The sequence below is a fragment of the Coenobita brevimanus genome, chromosome 105 (assembly GCF_032717465.1).
Source record: "Coenobita brevimanus isolate Jiangsu-jjx chromosome 105, ASM3271746v2, whole genome shotgun sequence".
Classification (NCBI taxonomy): Eukaryota; Metazoa; Arthropoda; class Malacostraca; order Decapoda; family Coenobitidae; genus Coenobita; species Coenobita brevimanus.
The window spans coordinates 26,246,531-26,252,901 of record NC_137058.1 but is presented as its reverse complement, the minus strand read 5'-3'; the positions used below and the strand labels follow the sequence as shown (position 1 = coordinate 26,252,901).

Here is a 6,371-nt window from a genome sequence, read left to right as displayed (position 1 = left end):
ACTTCAGATGCACTCAGAGATCGAGAGGTGATATTATCTCATTTTATTTTCTAAGATTTGTTGTCTCGGCATGCGAACCCTCAGAAGCAGTTTATATTAAGCCCAAGATGCTGACAGATTAGCTAGTACCCTGTGTGGTTGTGTTTGATGCTTATGGATTACGTAGCACTTGGTGTGTGGCAGGTGGGGTCAGTGACTCGTTGACACAGGACGATTGGCACACCTGCCATGCCCAGCACCTGCCATCTGCCCTGCTCTCACACACTTGCCTGCCGTGTCTCTCCCCAGTAAGCATCGCAGAAGTAAGTCTTCTTTATTTCTGTGCGTGATTTGCGTCTGTGTGGGGTCTTGGAGGACACGCGTGACTGTGGACGCTGATAGCCTGGCGCTGGTGTGGGTGTCAAGGTGTGGAGGAGAGATGGGGCCAGAGGCAGGTCCAGCAAAACGCGAGGTGGACTGCCCGGCCACCCCGACGCGACGCCACTGGCAAGATCAGCCATTTTGATCTTCGTCCTCTAGTTTGTGAGTGCAGGGTTTTTGATAATTACCTCTTACTGTAACTGCCTTATCGGTTTAAGCTCATTTCCTTAACCTGGTAATTATCTAGATGTTATATGGAGTAGGGAAGCTATTATCATTGTACAGTTAAAGCTTCAATGACGATAGTAGGCTTACCTACCTGTCGGCTTGTGTCGTGCATGTCATTTTCTAAACATGATGATGACGATGTGGAGATAATTAGCTGAGTATATGATGTAGTGTGTGGTTAGGTCGGTGGAGTGATGTGGTGCTAGGCGAGGGACGCGACTCACACAGCTCATTAGGCCGCGTGTGTGCATATCATTATCAATAGCATAGTTCTCGTATATTTATAGTCAAAGCATTTTTTGTTGGTATTTAAAAACTTTGACGCACTATGGGTTAGTGTAAGATATATTTATTAAGATATAAAGGAACGAGTACTAATTGCCGGATAGACGTGCTGGGTAGTTTATGCTTACACGCAGTTACCCTCCTCTTTCCTCCTTGGTTATTCCTCCTCCTCCTCCATCATCATCATCATCTCTTCCTCTTCCAGATCCATTTCTTTTCTCTTTCTTCCTCTCCCTCCTCCATCCCTCCTCTTCCTTTCAGTTTCCTCCCTCCATCCTCCTCTTCCTCCTCCCTCGTCTTCTCCCCCTTTCTCTCCCCACTTCCTCCTTCCCTGCTTCTCCTCCCCTCTTCTTCCTCCTCCTCCTTCTCCACTTTTTCGTTTTTCTCTTCTTCCTTCTCTTCCTCTTACCCTCCCTTCTCTTCATCTTCTTATTCTTTCTTCTTCCTCATATTCTTCCTCATCCTCTTCATCTTCTTCCTCTTCCTCAACTTGTTCTTCTTCCTCCTCTTCCTTTTCCGCTTCGCCGTCTTCCTTTTCATTTTTCTTTTTTTTCTCTTCATCTTCTTTTTCTTCTTCCTCTTTCATCCTGTTTTTTATCCTCCTCATCTATTTCCTCTTCCTCATACTTGTTCCTCTTATTTCTCCTCCTTTTACTCTTCCTCCTTTTCCTCTTGACCCTCCTCTTCTTCCTCTTCCCGTTCATCTTCTTCCTCTTCCCGTTCATCTTCTTCCTCTTCCCGTTCATCTTCTTCCTGTTCCATTTCCTCTTCCTTTTCCTCTTCCTCTTCATCATCCCCATTTCCATTTTTCTCTTCCTCTTCGCTTTCTTTCTCTTCCTAGCCTTTCTCTTCCTGTTTTTCCTTCTTCTTTCTTTTCCTGTGCCTCTTCCCTTTCCTCTTCCATATTCTCTTCTTTTTCTTCCTCTTCCTCTTTTCTTCCTCATTCCCCGTTTTCCTCTTCCTCTTTTTGTACCTCCCTTTCCTCTTCTCTCTTCCCTATGTTCTCCCTCTTCCCGTTCTTCCCCTTATTACTCTTCCTCTTCCCCTTCCTCCTCTTCCTTTGCCTTCTCTTCTTCCTCTTCTTCCGCTTCCTCCTTTTTCTCTTCATCCACTTCCTTTTTCATTTCCTCGTTTCTTCCTCTTCCACTTCTCTTGTTCTTCTTCTCTTCCTCTTTGCCCTTATCTGCCCCTTCCTTTTCTTTCTTTTACCTCCTTCCCCTTCCCCCTCTTCTTTTCCCCTTCCTCTACGTCCCCTTCTTCGTCTGCCTTTTCTTCCTCTTTCACTTTCCCTTCTTCGTCTTCATTTTCTTCTTCTTCTCCCTCTTCCTCCTTACTTTCTGTCTTCTTGCTTCAATCTTGCATTTCTTTAATTAAGTACAAACTTTAGTATTAATGAATTTAAAGGTGTGCAACATAAACAATGCCGAAACGTGTAAATTTAAAAGCATAACTATGAATGAACGTAACGTAAACAGAGTGAGAAAACATGAATGCGTGACAACAAAATCTCTTTATTTGTAGCCTAAATCATTTCAGAATCACATTTAACTCATCTCAGAAGCATTTATACTGTACTGTATATGTCTTACCACATCATTACACACTGTAGACGCGTTAACGTACAGTAATCAAGCCAAAATATGTTAACCCCTTAGCGCGGATAAGTTTCATAAGTTTTATGTTCTACGCCGTAGGCAGAAGGACAAGGAAAGAATGAAGGAAAGAAAGACAGAAGAGAATGGAAGGAAAGAAGGATGGAGAGGAAAGGGCAGACATCCGAGAGCAGCACTACATTGAGTGAGTGGATGGTGAGCACCCCCACCTACCACATATAAAATAACTATCACACAGAGGCAGCTTTAGGACACACGTCATAGTCACTTGGATCCCTTTCAGATTCAGACAACTGCAGTTCCCAAATGCACATTATCATCCTGCCCTCTTTCCTCATCGAAGAATGGGGTGAGGTAGGTTCCAGAGAGCAAGAAAAAAACTGAGGAAGACCTATAGAAAGTCTACCTAGTTCAAAGGGCCACAGTCTCATTCACTCAGCATTCAAGCCCCCAGAATCCTGACAATAAAAATAAAGGGAAAAACTTACCCAGTGAACTAAGCACCCTCAGTGATTGAGAGGGAACCCAAGAAGTACTATGGCAAAAGGAGTACCAGTAGTCGTTGTTGCTGTGGTTCCATTCTCATCATGACGTAAGCCCAGTTTACTGCAGGGGCCCGGCAACTTCAGGCCAACACTCCCAGAAATCTTTTGTTGAGGTTATGCTGAAAATTTGTCTGTGTTGTGAGAAAGTGATGCATGAGGTGTGTGTGTTGTGGTGGTGAGGTAAGCTTACTGCCACAAAGTTTTTTATTTTCAACTTAGGACACCTAGCATCTCTTCCTTAGCGATTTATTTTGCATACCACACCTTACCACTCCCTTGCATGGTATTTGTCATTGTAATTTTGACATAAATGGCATAAACAACACTCATGATAATATCATATTCCTTATAGTCTAACATGGCCTAAAACTGCCATCTCTTCACCTTTAATGCTGACAGATAACAAAGGAATAACACTAGAGTAAGATATTAGTCATGAAGATGTGCTTGTGGAATGGATGTGGAGACATATCATTGTCTTTTTCTGCCACTGATCTACATGAAATAAGCTGCAAAAGGACAAAAATCTGGGCCAGGTTAGAGTTAAAATAGAATACTGTCATATGAAGAATTAACAGGCAAGGAAGAGGTGCCTGGAGGTCCTTAACTGAATACATGAGCCAAACAGTGGACACCTGTTGCACCCCATACAGGATGCAAAGGAGGCACATCACAGAACACCTATTCTGAATGAGAAGACAGTATATCAACAGCCCTGGGGTAAGGTTGTTTGAACTGGACACAAGAAGCAACTTACCCTCTACTCAGCTACACTGATCTGGAATTATTATTCTCACAGTCATTTACTGTACAAATAAATTTCTACATGTTCTTCTCACCCAAAACTTTACAGGCTTCCACACATATACTACTGCAGTACATACACACGTACCATTTAAGATGGATGAGTGGTATCATACAATAGCCGAAAGACTCTTCCTCGGGGAGCATTCAGAAAGGGAGTGGATAGTGAAAAAATATCTGCTTTTGTGATTTACTTTCACTAAAGCCAGACAATTATACGAGTATTTAGCTTCACTAAAGCCAGACAATTATACAAGTATTTAGCTTAGGAAAGGCCCCTCACTTTAAGATATTATACACAATGGCACACTTACAGGCCTGACAAAAAGGACCAGCTTCAAAATGGTACCCTTGGATGTTAAAGGTTATAAAAAGAAAAAAAGGCTTACATATATATTTCTATATATTTTAACTTTAAACTCCCCCTTAGGTGGGTACATATAACTTCTAGACATAGCACATGAAGGTGAATAAACGATAAAGCCTGTAAGTATGAATGGCACATTTAATATACGGTTTTCCTAAGAAAATTTCATTTAAACGAAGGTGGGTTGTGAACAGGTACATTATTAAGAAAGAAGAGAATACTGGTACTGTACTAAATGCACTCAGCGTATCTATTTATAATACACAAACTGAATTTAAATGCTTTCGTTACTTCCATTTTGCTATAAGTTTAGAAAGTGTCTATACTGCTTTCACCTTAACTTGGCCCAGATTTTGTCTTTTGCAGCTTGTTTCACATAGCTCAAAGTAGAAATCAGGCAGTGCTATGGTCCGATATCCTTTCCTAAGGATTTCTTCATGACTAGCATCATATTCTAGTCTTGATCAACTGTTACGGCTCAGCATTCAAGATTGGGATATGGCAATTCTAGGCCCAGTTAGAGTAAAAACATCATAGCAGTAAGATGATAATTATTATTATATGGGTATATAACGTTTGAGCATTATATACAAGCATTAACTACTACTGGTAATGCAGATTAGAAACAATCTCAATTAACTTCATTCCAAAGACATCATTTACATTCTCTTCCACCTACCACACCACCAGACAAATCTATTCAGCTCTGGACAAATCCTTCACAGCAAAGGAGTTGGAAACAAAATCTACCAACCCCTTTTCAACCCAAGAAAAACAATAATAATAACCCATAGTCCTTGTGCAGGAATGAAAGGGAAATTTTGATGATAAAAAACAAAGATTCTTCTTGGTTACTAACTCATCCTACATTTTGTTTTCAATCTAAACCCTCTAGACATTCTTGAGGGTGGTGTTGCATGAAGAAGACTGAGAATGACTTGGAACAAGGTCATATAGTGACCCCATGGAAAGGCTGCTAGAAATTAAGCAGCGTGGATTGCCACCATTCGGTGTAACTAAGGCCAGTGCTTGCAAGCATGCTGGAGCCTTTATAAAAGAAAATGAAACAATAGGAACTTCACAGCCATAGGCACAGTCCATCATTCCCTGGGCGAAAAGGTATCTGCTCCAGTCTTCAAAGATCAGATAAGAGAGCTGGAACCAGACACCAAAATCAGGGTTCATGGAACACAAATATTAAGAGATCCTGGTACTACTGTTCCACATGGATGTACTGTACATGAACTCTCAGGCATCAGCAACTAGAGAGACACTAATACATCCTGCTATAAGTGGTACAGTACTGCAACTCTCCCATGATCAGAGCTCTCATGGGTCTACTAATTCATGTTCCAGACCCTGGTGATACTTCCCTCAAAATGGATGCCCTTATCATTTACTCAAGACCAAGCTGTTTTAATGCTGTGAGGGCACTTGCTCTGACACATTTTCCATGGAGACAGATGGGGTGAAGTGGTTGAGATCTCCAAGAAATTATGATAGTGACATGATTCACCATGTGAGACTTTTCCACCTGAGTTACTGAGTTAGTCAAAAAGTCCTAAATGATATCAGGATGTACAGATTCCAAGCAAGATACACTACCTCATGCTATGGTAGCATCTATTCTGGTCAAGCACTTCCTCAAAAAAAAAAATAAATAAAAAAAAATAAATAAATAAATAAATGAAAGATTTTGCTACAGCAGTTTTAGCCCACTCAGCCTGGAAACATCTTTCCTCATATTTTTCTTGGTATCTCTAAATGATCTGATTCAGCTTAGGATAAAGTTTTTAAACTGGAAGTGTTAGATATACCCTATAATACCCCTTTAATATGAAAGTTATTTCCTAACTTAAATTTAAATAACAAGAAGTGGTAAGAATAAACTAAAAAAAAAAAATATACGTCAACAGACTGAAGAGTTAGCAATCTCATACATAATTTTTCACTTTCCAGGCAATGACTACCTGGACCTGCTTAACCTACTATGAACGTAGTACTGCATACTGGTACATACACGGATAAGGTTGAGTTATGACATTAATCCACAAGAATGTTTACAGCACAGTGTGTAGACCAATGAAAGCAGGTGCAGTATTAAAATGCTTAAGAAGTATCTAACTTCTTCCAGTATAAGATTTACTTCAGAAGACGTTAAAACTATCA

The 6,371-nt window shown here is 40.7% G+C and overlaps 1 long non-coding RNA gene across 1 annotated transcript in view; it reads left to right on the top strand.

Moving 5' to 3' along the window:
• Positions 1–389: 389 nt before the first annotated feature.
• LOC145416353 (uncharacterized) overlaps positions 390–6,371 on the top strand; it is a 13,521-nt gene continuing 7,539 nt past the window's right edge. Inside the window, exons 1-2 of the long non-coding RNA XR_013900244.1 lie at positions 390–522; positions 6,162–6,294. This is a non-coding gene — a long non-coding RNA (uncharacterized LOC145416353). The remainder of the gene's footprint in view (positions 523–6,161; positions 6,295–6,371) is intronic.